At 42.1% G+C, this 14,103-nt stretch overlaps 1 pseudogene; it reads right to left on the reverse strand.

Moving 5' to 3' along the window:
• LOC139536127 (cAMP-dependent protein kinase type II-alpha regulatory subunit-like) overlaps positions 1–13,712 on the reverse strand; it is a 51,345-nt pseudogene extending 37,633 nt beyond the window's left edge.
• Between the last annotated feature and the right edge of the window lie 391 nt (positions 13,713–14,103).

The raw sequence follows: 14,103 nt of genomic DNA on the forward strand, positions 1-14,103 counted from the left end.
ACAACAAAGTCAAGGTATTGGAGTGGCCATCACAAAGCCCTGACCTCAATCCTATAGAACATTTGTGGGCAGAACTGAAAAAGCGTGTGCGAGCAAGAAGGCCTACAAACCTGACTCAATTACACCAGCTCTGTCAGGAGGAATGGGCCAAAATTCACCCTACTTATCGTGCGAAGCTTGTGGAAGGCTACCCGAAATGTTTAACCCAAGTTAAACAATTTAAAGGCAATGCTACCAAATACTAATTGAGTATATGTAAACTTCTGACCCACTGGGAATGTGATGAAAGAAATAAAAGCTGAAATAAATAATTCTCTCTACTATTATTCTGACATTTCACATTCTTAAAATGAAGTGGTGATCCTAACTTACGTAAACCAGGGAATTTTTATTAGGACTAAATGTCAGGAATTGTGAAAACTGAGTTTAAATGTATTTGGCTAAGGTATATGTAAACTTCCGACTTCAACTGTACGTATGGACTGGGGTTTTCTGTTGTAGTTTCTTGCCCAGGCCAAAGCCAAAGAAGCAGACAGCGAACATGGGTGTGACTCCAATGATAGGGGCCGTCATGCCTTTATACAGGCCTTTGAACCCCTGTAATAGAGAAAATTAGAGAAAGAAGGAATGAATAAAAGAGACAGCAAAGAGAGTTGAACAAAACAAACACATTCAACACCAGAAAGCGATAGGCTACTACTACCCACCTCTTTGGCAAGGGTCTGCTTAAAACAATCAAAGGTGCCTCTTTACAGGGGGCTCTCACCAGGGCTGGGCACAGGCATGGTCTGAATACGCACCTAAGAGAGAGGAGGATATGAACACACTCATCATATAGGCCTACACACATGATATACTTCTGTATAGAGGAACATGTATTTCTTATTTCCTATATGTGGCTCAGGTGATATACAGTCGTGGCCACAAATATTAATTTTCATAAAGTCTGCTGCCTCAGTTTGTATGATGGCAATTTGCATATACTCCAGAATGTTATGAAGAGTGATCAGATGAATTGCAATGAATTGCAAAGTCCCTTTTTGCCATGCAAATGAACTGAATCCCCCAAAAACATTTCCACTGCATTTCAGCCCTGCCACAAAAGGACCAGCTGACATCATGTCAGTAATTCTCTCGTTAACACAGGTGTGAGTGTTGACGAGGACAAGGCTGGAGATCACTCTGTCATGCTGATTGAGTTCGAATAACAGACCGGAAGCTTCAAAAGGAGGGTGGTGCTTGGAATCATTGTTCTTCCTCTGTCAACCATGGTTACCTGCAAGGAAACACGTGTCGTCATCATTGCTTTGCACAAAAAGGGCTTCACAGGCAAGGATATTGCTGCCAGTAAGATCAGATCATCAAGAACTTCAAGGAGAGCGGTTCAATTGTTGTGAAGAAGGCTTCAGGGCGTCCAAGAAAGTCCAGCAATCGCCAGGGCGGTCTCCTAAAGTTGATTCAGCTGCGGGATCGGTGCACCACCAGTACAGAGCTTGCTCAGGAATGGCAGCAGGCAGGTGTGAGTGCATCTGCACGCACAGTGAGGCGAAGACTTTTGGAGGATGGTCTGGTGTCAAGAAGGGCAGCAAAGAAGCCACTTCTCTCCAGGAAAAACATCAGGGACAGACTGATATTCTGCAAAAGGTTCCTTGGATTGGACTGCTGAGGACTGGGGTAAAGTCATTTTCTCTGATGAATCCCCTTTGCGATTGTTTGGGGCATCCGGAAAAAAGCTTGTCCGGAGAAGACAAGGTGAGTGCTACCATCAGTCCTGTGTCATGCCAACAGTAAAGCATCATGAGACCATTCATGTGTGGGGTTGCTTCTCAGCCAAGGGAGTGGGCTCACTCACAATTTTGTCTAAGAACACAGCCATGAATAAAGAATGGTACCAAAACAAGAGCCACTTCTCCCAACCATCCAGGAACAGTTTGGTGACAACCAATGTCTTTTCCAGCATGATGGAGCACATTGCCATAAGGCAAAAGTGATAACTAAGTGGCTCGGGGAACAAAAGATCGATATTTTGGGTCCATGGCCAGGAAACTCCCCAGACCTTAATCCCATTGAGAACTTGTGGTCAATCCTCAAGAGGCGGGTGGACAAACAAAACCCCACAAATTCTGACAAACTCCAAGCATTGATTATGCAAGAATGGGCTGCCATCAGTCAGGATGTGGCCCAGGAGTTACTTGACAGCATGCCAGGTCGGATTGCAGAGTTCTTGAAAAAGAAGGGTAAACACTGCAAATATTGACTCTTTGCATCAACTTCATGTAATTGTCAATAAAAGCCTTTGACACCTATGAAATGCTTGTAATTATACTTTAGTATTCCATAGTAACATCTGACAAAGATACCTAAAGACACTGAAGCAGCAAACTTTGTGAAATTAATATTTGTGTAATTCTCAAAACTTTTGGCCATGAGTGTACATCTGCAATAACTGGCCACTGTCATAGGCTTAATGTAGTGCAGTATGACAGAAATTGCCATATACAGGTAACTGACAAAATAACCAACATAAAGTGTCTTAATAGAGCATTGGGTCACCAAGAGCCAGAACAGCTTCAATGTACCTTGGCATAGATTATACAAGTGTCTGGAACTATAATGGAGGGATGCGATGTCACGAATCCCGCCAAAGATGGTGCCTCTTCCTGTTCGGGCGGCGCTCGGCGGTCGTCGTCGCCGGCCTACTAGCTGCCACCGATCCCCTTTTCTGTTTCATTTAGTTGTGTCTGATTTGTTGCACCTGTTTCGTGTTTAGGTTTGGTTGTGGGCTATTTAAACCCAGTAGGCCCGCCGGCTTTTGTGCGGGCTTGTTTTTCTGTTTGTGGTGTTTGATTATTCTTGTGTTTTCTTTTCCTGATCAGTTTCATCCTGTTTGTTGGACTGGGACTTTACGCGCCCTTGTGTGTGTGGCGTGACCGTCTCTCTGGTTGTGTTGGAATATTAAAGATCCACATCTTTTGAACCCTGCTCTCTGCGCCTGACTCCTGCACTCACTACTTATTGAAGCCGTGACATGCGACACCTCTTCCACAAGAAATTCCATATTTTGGTATTTTGTAGATGGTAATGGTGGGAAACGCTGTCTCAGGCGCCGCTCCAGAATCTCTGATAAGTGATCAATTGGGTTGAGATCTGGTGGCTGAGACGGCTATGGAATATGGTTTAAATAGTTTTCATGCTCATCGAACCATTCAGTGACCACTGGTGCCCTGTGGATGGGGGCATTGTATTCCTATGGGGGCATAGCCATGGTAGCCAAAATAATGGCCTGCCCAGCATTTTATACAATACACCTGTGTGGTTGCACCTGTTTTCAATATACTTTGTACCCCTTACTTACTCACGTGTTTCCATTATTTTGGTAGTTACCTGTAGGTCAAACATCCCCCCTACCCCACCACCAGCAAACGATGAACTGAAAACTCAAAAGAGTCATGACGTTGTCCCCACAGTGACTGTAAGTACATACCCCAACCAGAAGTCATGGATTACAGGTAACATTAGCACTGAGCTAAAGGGTAGAGCTGCCGCTTTCAAGGAGCGGGACTCTAACCCGGAAGCTTATAAGAAATCCCGCTATGCCCTCCGACGAACCGTCAAACAGGCAAAGCGTCAATACAGGAGTAAGACTGAATCATACTACACCGGCTCCGACGCTCATCGGATGTGGCAGGGCTTGCTAACTAATACAGACTACAAAGGGAAGCACAGCCGAGAGCTGCCCAGTGACACGAGCCTACCAGACGAGCTAAATTAGTTATATGCTTACTTCGAGGCAAGTAACACTGAAACATGCATGAGAGCATCAGCTGTTCCGGACAACTGTATGATCATGCTCTCCGCAGCCGATGTGAGTAAGACCTTGAAACAGGTCAACATTCACAAGGCCGCAGGGCCAGATGGATTACCAGGACGTGTACTTCGAGCATGCGCTGACCAACTGGTAAGTGCCTTCACTGACAGTTTCAACCTCTCCCTGTCTGAGTCTGTAATACCAACATGTTTCAAGCAGACCACCATAGTCCCTGTGCCCAAGAACACTAAGGTAACCTGCCTAAATGACTACCAACCTGTAGCACTGACATCTGTAGCCATGAAGTGCTTTCAAAGGCTGGTCATGGTTCACATCAACACCATTATCCCAGAAACCCTAGACCCACTCCAATTTGTATACCGCCCCAACAGATCCACAGATGATGCAATCTCTATTGTACTCCACACTGCCCTTTCCCACATGGACAAAAGGAGCACCTATGTGAGAATGCTATTCATAGACTACAACTCAGCGTTCAACACCATAGTGCCCTCAAAGCTCACCACTAAGCTAAGGACCCTGGGACTAAACACCTCCCTCTGCAACTGGATCCTGGACTTCCTGACGGGCCAACCCCCAGGTGATAAGGGTAGGTAACAACACATCCACCACGCTGATCCTCAACACGGGGGCCCCTCAGGAATGCGTGCTCAGTCCCCTCCTGTACTCCCTGTTCACTCATGACTGCACGGCCAGGCACGACTCCAACACCATCATTAAGTTTGCCGATGACACAACAGTGGTAGGCCTGATCACCGACAACGACGAGACAGCCTATAGGGAGGGGGTCAGAGATCTGGCCGTGTGGTGCCAGGACAACAACCTCTTCCTCAACGTGATCAAGACAAAGGATATGATTGTGAAAATGGAGGATCGAGCATGCCCCCATTCTCATCGACGGGGCTGTAGTGGAGCAGGTTGAGAGCTTCAAGTTCCTTGGTGTCCACATCACCAACAAACTAACATGGTCCAAGCACACCAAGACTGTCGTGAAGAGGGCACAACAAAACCTATTCCCCCTCAGGAGACTGAAAATATTTGGCATGGGTCCTCAGATCCTCAAAAGGTTCTACAGCTGCACCCTCGAGAGCATCCTGACTGGTTGCATCACTGGCCTGGTATGGCAACTGCTCTGCCTCCAAACGCAAGGCACTACAGAGGGTAGTGCGTACAGCCCAGTACATCACTGGGGCAAAGCTTTCTGCCATCCAGGACCTCTACAGCAGGCGGTGTCAGAGGAAGGCCCTAAAAATTGTCAAAGACTCCAGCCACCCTAGTTGGAGACTGTTCTCTCTGCTGCCACATGGCAAGCGGTACCGGAGCTCCAAGTGTAGGTCCAAGAGGCTTCTTAACAGCTTCTACCCCCAAGCCATAAGACTCCTGAACATCTAATCAAATGGCTACCCAGACAATTTCCATTGCCCCCCCTTTTACACTGCTGCTAATCTCTGTTATTATCTATGCATAGTCACTTTAATAACTCTACCTACATGTACATAATACCTCAATTACCTCAGCTAACCGGTGCCCCTGCACATTGACTCTGTACCGGTACTGTATATAGCCTCGCTGTATATAGCCTCCCTGTATATAGCCTCGTTATTGTTATTTTACTGCTGCACTTTAATTATTTGTTACTTTTATTTCTTATTCTTTTTTTTTTTAATATTATTAAAAAATGTAACTGCATCATTGGTTAGGGCTTGTAAGTAAGCATTTCATACACTTGTTGTATTCGGCACTTGACAAATAAAATTGTATTTTATTTTACAAGCCTCTCGTTCACGTCCTTCACAATAGGGGGCTTATTCGAGCTGTCATTTGTGACTGAGACATGTAAAAGTGTGCTTTAAAAAATGTAGCTTACATTTGTTGATTGCTAGGCATACATATAAGATTATGTCTTGATACATTTGAAACAAGGTCTAGTTGTGGCAGCAACCAGACTAGACTGTAAGCGACCCTCTGCGGAATGTATTGCTTGACTGCCTGAGAGTGTTATGCACAATATCGTTTGCAAATTGCTTCCACCCCAAACGGTTTGATCTTGAGTTCGAGTTTGTTGAACAGAGCTTTGTCCATCATGACATTAAATAATCAATTCATTGCATCCATTCTTGTATTTTTGTTCTCTATGCTGCCTGCAGTATGATATATTTTCCCTCACGCACATGATAGACAGTTGCTGGTTGGAGCATGTCTTTGGAGTCGCTGAGCCGGAGAAGCGTGTATTAAAACCCCCTAGAGTCTATTGACGCAATGGTGCGTGAATATAAGTAATGTAACAAAAAAATACCCATCAAAATCCGGTCAGTTTAACCCAGAGATATCTGCATGGGCTGCGTCTCAATCTACTGCATCCGCCTATGGCAGCCTTCCATATCTGCGGTGGAAGGTGGCCGAGCTACAGCGTGTTAGTCAGACCATGAGACATCCCGAAAATCGGTATTCTCCAGATAATGACTGTAGCTTCCTAACGGGTTGGCCTACATATTTATGAGACTCTCATGAACATGATGGTGGTCTCCGTTTTGCTGTATGACCCCCATAAGCCCCACTGGACTCGGGTACGGTCTTCTTGAACTACACATTTACATTACATTTACATTTAAGTCATTTAGCAGACGCTCTTATCCAGAGCGACTTACAAATTGGTGCATTCACCTTATGATATCCAGTGGAACAACCACTTTACAATAGTGCATCTAACTCTTTTAAGGGGGGGGGGGGGGTTAGAAGGATTACTTTATCCTATCCTAGGTATTCCTTAAAGAGGTGGGGTTTCAGGTGTCTCCGGAAGGTGGTGATTGACTCCGCTGACCTGGCGTCGTGAGGGAGTTAGTTCCACCATTGGGGTGCCAGAGCAGCGAACAGTTTTGACTGGGCTGAGCGGGAACTGTACTTCCTCAGAGGTAGGGAGGCGAGCAGGCCAGAGGTGGATGAACGCAGTGCCCTTGTTTGGGTGTGGGGCCTGATCAGAGCCTGAAGGTACGGAGGTGCCGTTCCCCTCACAGCTCCGTAGGCAAGCACCATGGTCTACACTGTTGGTTAAGGGCTTGTAGGTAAGCATTTCACGGTAAGGTCTACACTTGTTGTATTCGGCGCATGTGACAAATAAAGTTTGATTTGATATGCCAACTTCTGTTTGACGGGTCTGACCCGTTTTGGCTACAAACTAATGTGACTCCACTGTGGAAAGGGGAGATTCTCACGAACATCATGGTGTTCTCTGTTTTGCTCTACAAATCCCTCTACAAAGTGTCACGGGACTCGTCTAAAGGTAACCTATACATGTTTAAAAAATGAATGGAACTATGGAGGTAGTTTTATGCCTACCCCAAAAAAGGGTTAAATGTGTAAAAAATGTATACAAATAACAATAAAAAAATGATTATATACACTACTGTTCAAACTTTTGGGGTTTCATTCTTTGTACATTAAAATAACAACAAATATATCAGAAATACAGTGTAGACATTGTTAATGTTGTAAATGACTATTGTAGCTGGAAACGGTTGATTTTTAATGGAATATCTACATAGTCGTACAGAGGCCCATTATCAGCAACCATCACTCCTGTGTTCCAATGGCACGTTGTGTTAGCTAATCCAAGTTTATAATTTTAAAAGGCTAATTGATCATTAGAAAACCCTTTTGCAATTATGTTAGCACACCTGAAAACTGTTGTTCTGATTAAATAAGCTATAAAACTGGCCTTCTTTAGACTAGTTGAATATCTGGAGCATCAGCATTTGTGGGTTCGATTACAGGCTTAAAATGGCCAGAAACAAAGACCTTTCTTTTGAAACTCGTCAGTCTATTCTTGTTCTGAAACATTAAGGCTATTCCATGAGAAATTGCCAAGAAACTGAAGATCTCGTACAATGCTGTGTACTACTCCCTTCACAGAACGGAGCAAACTGTCTCTAACCAGAATAGAAAGAGGTGTGGGAGGCCCCGGTGCACAACTGAGCAAGAGGACAAGTACATTAGAGTGTCTAGTTTGAGAAACAGACGCCTCACAAGTCCTCAACTGGCAGCTTTATTAAATAGTACCAGCAAAACACCAGTCTCAATGTTAACAGTGAAGAGGCGACTCCGGGATGCTGGCCTTCTAGGCAGCATTTTCTTCTAGGCAAAGAAAAAGCCATATCTCAGATTGGCCAATAAAAAGAAAAGATTAAGATGGGCAAAAGAACAGAGACTGGACAGAGTTCCTCTGCCATCCAAGATGGCAGCATGTCAAGTCGTTTGTCTGTGACTAGTAGATTTTAACTTACTAATAACCTATTCAATAATGGTTGAGTAAATCGACAATTTCCTTGTTGTGTAGTGCAAACTATTTTGATAAAGATCGCGGGTCCCCCTCAACTCAGATTTTAAAAAATCGCGATATTTGCACTTCTTTACTTGAAGTTTACCAACGTAACCTTATCTCTGACTGGCCTGAGTTCTTTCTTCAGCTTGTTCTCCGCGGATTGTCTCGTCCAAACTGCTCCTCTTCGCTCTCCGCCTGGCTATCAGAGGCAGCTCAACAATCCCCAACCCGTTTTCTCAATCAACCCAATCTACTCACACGCTCACATACAGATTCATGCATACACACTGTCCCTCTCTCCCCTTACCTTACCATGGCCTCTATTTCTTACATCCCTCAGAGAAAGGACAATTTTCGGGGTATTGCTTTGTGCACTGACTTTACTGAACTCTTGAAAAAACGAACATTGTCACTGGGTGAGCACATCTGACAATGTGCTCTCCCGTCTATTAGACATTTTGTCTGCGGCACCTAGCTCTTTTTCACTCCGTCCACTCGTCCAGGTGACGATCCATTTGTGGCATGGCGTGAACAGTAGGAACTTGTGTCACAACCAAAGTCTAATGGTTTTAAATGACTGTTTTGTATTGTCTGGAAACTCACTTGTAGAATTCTCTTTAAAAAGAGAAGCCGTGCAAGGTTATTAAACAGGTGTCTGTAATATGCATATGTGTAAACATACTGAATTGTAATTGGATGCATTTTACCACCATATCATACTGTGCTATGATTGGTTAAGACCACCCAAATGGTTAGGTCATGGTCAGTTTGATCCTGGTTGGCGATACGTGAACATGCCAGTTATAGCTAGCTAATAAAGAGCTACGTTAAGAAATATCCTGTAGTACTGCATATTATTATTTTGTACAAAGTGTGCAAAATAAGACAGTGCCTAGTTATTCTTCTTTTGTTGATATCAGGTAATGTGCAACCTAACCCTGGCCCTGATATGCATTGTCTCAAAACCCCCTCTGATTTTAAATCTAGATCTGGTTTTGGTATGTTTCACTAAAATGTATGCAGCCTGTTGTCAAAAACTGATGTGGTTAGGATTTGGGCTAAATCAACTGATGCTGGTGTAATTGTGTTTTCTGAAACCTGGCTCAGCAGGTCTGTTCTTGATAAGGATATTTGAATAAATGGTTACAATGTGTATTGTACTGATCGAGTTAAGAAAGGTGGGGGTGTGGCTATATATGTAAAGACTACATTCCTTGTAACTGTGGCAAAGTCTGTAACTATTTGTAAACAGTTGGAATTTCTTGCTTTGAATATTGAGGTTTCAAAGGGCCTCTCTATAACTGTGATTGGCTGTTAGAGACCCCCCTCTGCTCTCTGTGATGCATTTTCTTCTCTGATGCACCTTATGTCTAAACTTCTTTACAGTGAAATTATCTTGATTGGTGATCGCAACTGGTGTTGGTTAAAGCCGGTGTCTGATGATTTAAAAATGTTTTGTAATTCTATGAATCTTACCTTGTTGATTAACTCACCCACTCGCCCAAATCTCAAATGTCCAGATAAATCTACCCCGATTGATTTGATATTGACAAATGTTCCACATATGTTCTGCGGTTGGTGTTTTTTGTAATGATTTAAGTGACCATTGTGCTGTTGTTGCTGTTAGAAATACTAAGGTTCGTAAGACAAACCCACGCTTTATTCGTAAGAGAAATGTGAAGAGTTTTAATGAGCAGGCTTTCTTTCATGATTTGTTTTATTTTGACTGGAGCAAGATTGAGCTTATTCCTGATGTGGAAACTGCCTGGAAATTCTTTCATTATGTTTTTTCCCAAAAAGTAAATAAACATGCCCCATTACGCAGGCTCAGAGTTAAATGGCGGGATAATCCATGGTTTTCTTCTGAGCTTTCTTGTATTATTCACAAACATAATCTAGCCTGGGCTAAAACAAGGAAATCATGTTCTGATGCTGATTAGCTTCTTTTTAGGTAGTTACGAAACAAGTGCTATTTTCTTCTCAGGAAGGCCAAGTCTGAATTGTCTGTTACAACTGATAACCTGAATGACCCGAGAAAGTTTTGATAGGCTATTAAGTCTAAGTCTGGACACAGTAATGTTAATTAATTACCGTCATGTGTGTTGAAGGACTTTGTTGCTGTATATGACAAAACTGAAATGCTGAATTGTTTCAATGAGCACTTTGTATCATCTGGTTTAGCTTTTTGACAATTCTCAGTGCAGGAGGTACATAAAGCCCTGAAATCCTTAGATCAGAGAAAGCCTGCAGGTCCTGATCTTCTTGATCCCTGCTTTTTAAATCTGGCAGCTGACTTCATAGCTGAACCACTTACATATCTGTTCAATCTAACCCTGGAATGTAATGACATTCCAAAGATCTGGAAATCAGCATTTGTCCTACCACTTTTAAAATGGGGAGATCTGTAACGGCAGCCTTCCTTCTCTTCAAGAGAAGAGGAGGTGTAGCAGGGATCGGACCAACACGCAGCGTAGCCAGTGCTCAACATGTTTAATAAACGATAAACAGAGAACACTTACAAATACAAAATAACAAAAAGTGGCAAACCGATACAGTCCTAGCTGGTGCAGAGAAAACACAGAGACAGGAAACAACCACCCACAAACCCCAACACAAAACAAGCCACCTATATATGATTCCCAATCAGAGACAACACAAAACACCTGCCTCTGATTGAGAACCTTATTAGGCCAAACATAGAAACAGACAAACTAGACACACAACATAGAATGCCCACCCAGCTCACGTCCTGACCAACACTAAAACAAGCAAAACACACAAGAACTATGGTCAGAACGTGACAAGATCCAACTCTTTTAAATAATTATAGGCTAATCTCAAAGCTGTCACCCCTGGTGAAAATACTTGAAACCCTTGTGAGTGAACAGCTAAAAGAGTTTTTATATACTAACTCTATTTTATCAATGTACCAATCGGGCTTCAGGAAGAAGCATAGCACAATACCAGCAGCCATGAAGGTTTTAAATGATATCACTGAAGCCTTTGACAAAAAACAGCACTGTGTCTCACTTTTTATTGGTCTCTCTAAGGTTTTTGATACAGTTGATCATGCTATACTGAGGTGAGATTGTCGAGTGTAGGTCTTTCAGAGCATGCAGTTGCATGGTTTGCTAACTATCTGTCTGATTGAACTCAGTGCACTCAATTTGATGGGCTCATGTCTGTTAAATTGTCTGTCTGTAATGGAGTGCCCCAGGGCTCTGTACTCGGTCCCCTCTTATTCACTATTTATATAAATAATTTAGACAAAAATTTGCAAAATGCGCAACTTCACTTTTATGCTGATGATACTGTTATTTATTGTTGTGCCTCGTCTCTCACAAAAGCTTTACAAAACTTGCAAACTGCTTTTTATACTGTTCAACATACCTTGTGTCAATTGAAGCTTATCCTCAATACTGACAAAACTAAACTAATGGTGTTTTCTAAAGCAAGAAATAGATCTCTGAACCTTTCACCTATTACTACCTGTCAGGGCAATGAGATTGAGACTGTAACCTCTCATTTAAATTGCATATTCAACAACTTACAAAAAAACTTAAGCTTGAAGTTGGGATTTTATTTTAGTAATAAGGCCTGTTTTTTTAAGCCAAAAGGAGGCTAGTATCAGCTACATTTATGCCTTTACTAGACTATGGGGATATTTTATATATGAATGCTTCTGCTCAGTGTTTGAGATCAATTGACACCCTTTACCATGGCGCATTGAGATTTATTTTAAACTGCAAAACCCTTTCGCACCACTGCACTTTATATACAAGGGTTGGCCGGCCTTCTCTAGTCACTCGTAGGCTCAGTCACTGGTATACTTCTATTTACAAAGCCATTTTGGCTTCACTACCATTTTATTTGGACATTTTTATTGTTCATAAATGTGGTGGGTACTCTCTTCATTCGCAGGACTTTATCCTGCCAACTGTTCCAAATGTCCGAACTGAATTTAGTAAAAGGGCTTTTATGTACTCTGCGCCATTGGCTTGGAACACCTTACAAAATACTTTTAAACTGGAAGACCTTATCCCGATTGGTGTTTTTAAATCACTGATGAAGGATTTTGAGATTGATTCCCTGACCTGTCAATGTTTTTAATTTGCTGTTTTATGATTTTGTTATACTCTTGTGAATTCTATGGTTTTTACTAGATTACTTAGTTTTTCATGTTGTCTGTCTGTAATTGTGTACTGACTTGGTGCTGCCTATCTTGACCAGGACGCTCTTGAAAAAGAGATTTCAAATCTTAATGAGCCCTTCCTGGTTAAATAAAGGTTAAATAAAAATAAATAAATAATAATGTACAACATTAACAATGTCTACACTGATCAATTTGTGTTATTTTAATGGACAGCATGCCAATTGCATGCTCCCTGAAAACTTGAGACATCTGTGGCATTGTGTTGTGTGACAAAACTGCAAATTTTAGAGTGCCCCTTTACTGTCCCCAGCACAAGGTGCAGCTGTGTAATGATCATGCTGCATAATCAGATTGTTGACATTCCACACCTATCAGGTGTATGGATTATCTTGGCAAAGGAGAAATGCCACCAATAGGGATCTAAAAAAAATTATGCACAACATTTTAGAGAGATTTCTGGAATCTTTTATTCCAGGTCATGAAACATGGGACCAACACTTTACATATTGCATTTATATATTTTGTTCAGTATAGTATGATATAACAGACGGTTACTTAAGTCCAAAGCGAAGTGTTGGTCTTGGTGGATGGGTGGGCGTATAACGCAAGCTCTAGCAACCCAAAGGTTGTGAGTTCAAATCTTCTCATGGACAACTTTAGCTCATTAGCAACTTTTACAGTACTAACAACTATTGTATCTACTTTGTAACAACTTAGCATGTTAACTAACCCTTTGAACTAACTCCTAAACGTAACCCTAACCCCTAGCCTAGTTAGCCAGTCAGCTAATATCATGCATTTTGCAAATTCGTAACATATAGTACATTTTGTAAATTTGTAACTGGTAATTCTTAACATATCATACGAAATGGGTGATGGACATTCACAAATTAATACAAAACATACGAAATGCTCTGACACCAGGTTGGCCAGCAGGTCAAACTAACGACTAAAATGAAGGAGTCACTCGGAAAAAACGAATCATGACTCTCGAGTCAGTAAAACGTCGCTCAAAATAAACGATTCGTTCGCAAACTGCACAGTACTACAGCTCAGTGAAGCGCTCATTATGTAAACTGACAGTCCCTGTCATAAGTTCTATGAAATTTAAAGAACAAGGAAACTAACATCCAGTAACCAATTATACATCTCTAAAGATACATTTGTATTGATTACTTTGCTAGGAATGCAGTCTGCAGCAGAGACGAATGAAAGTTAGGTTCGCGAGGCAAGATATTAGCAGCTAGCTACTTTGTTATTAACTTAAGACAGCTAGATGAGCAATGAGTAACTTTGCGAGAAATAATTACTTTTATGGTATCAAGTGGATGTCTAGCGAAGACCAAGCAGACACCTCCAAAGCCCCCAGCGAAGAAGTTCTTCCCTGGGTTTATTGCCTGGTATTTAGACATGGTTTCTGTTCAAGAAAAGACAGCTAGCTAACAAGAAAATAAACACAAAATGTTGCGTCTTTACGACCAGCAGCTATTTGGGGGAAATAACGAGCTAGCTAACCGGTCCCTGTGTCACCACTATCGGTTCAAATGAGAGGTAGATATATTTTCTTGACATCCACCGTCGTGTTTTATCCAGTACGGACATTTTCAATCAATCAATCAAATGTATTTATAAAGCCCTTCTTACATCAGCTGATGTCACAAAGTGCTGTACAGAAACCCAGCCTAAAACCCCAAACAGCAAGCAATGCAGGTGTAGAAGCATTTCACCCATATATGTGCCCGGACCGAGTAAATGATTACACATTTGCTTTGGTCCCTCTTAAATTTAGAGTTCTACCATAAA

This window comes from Salvelinus alpinus, chromosome 12, assembly GCF_045679555.1.
Source record: "Salvelinus alpinus chromosome 12, SLU_Salpinus.1, whole genome shotgun sequence".
In the NCBI taxonomy this organism is placed as follows: Eukaryota; Metazoa; Chordata; class Actinopteri; order Salmoniformes; family Salmonidae; genus Salvelinus; species Salvelinus alpinus.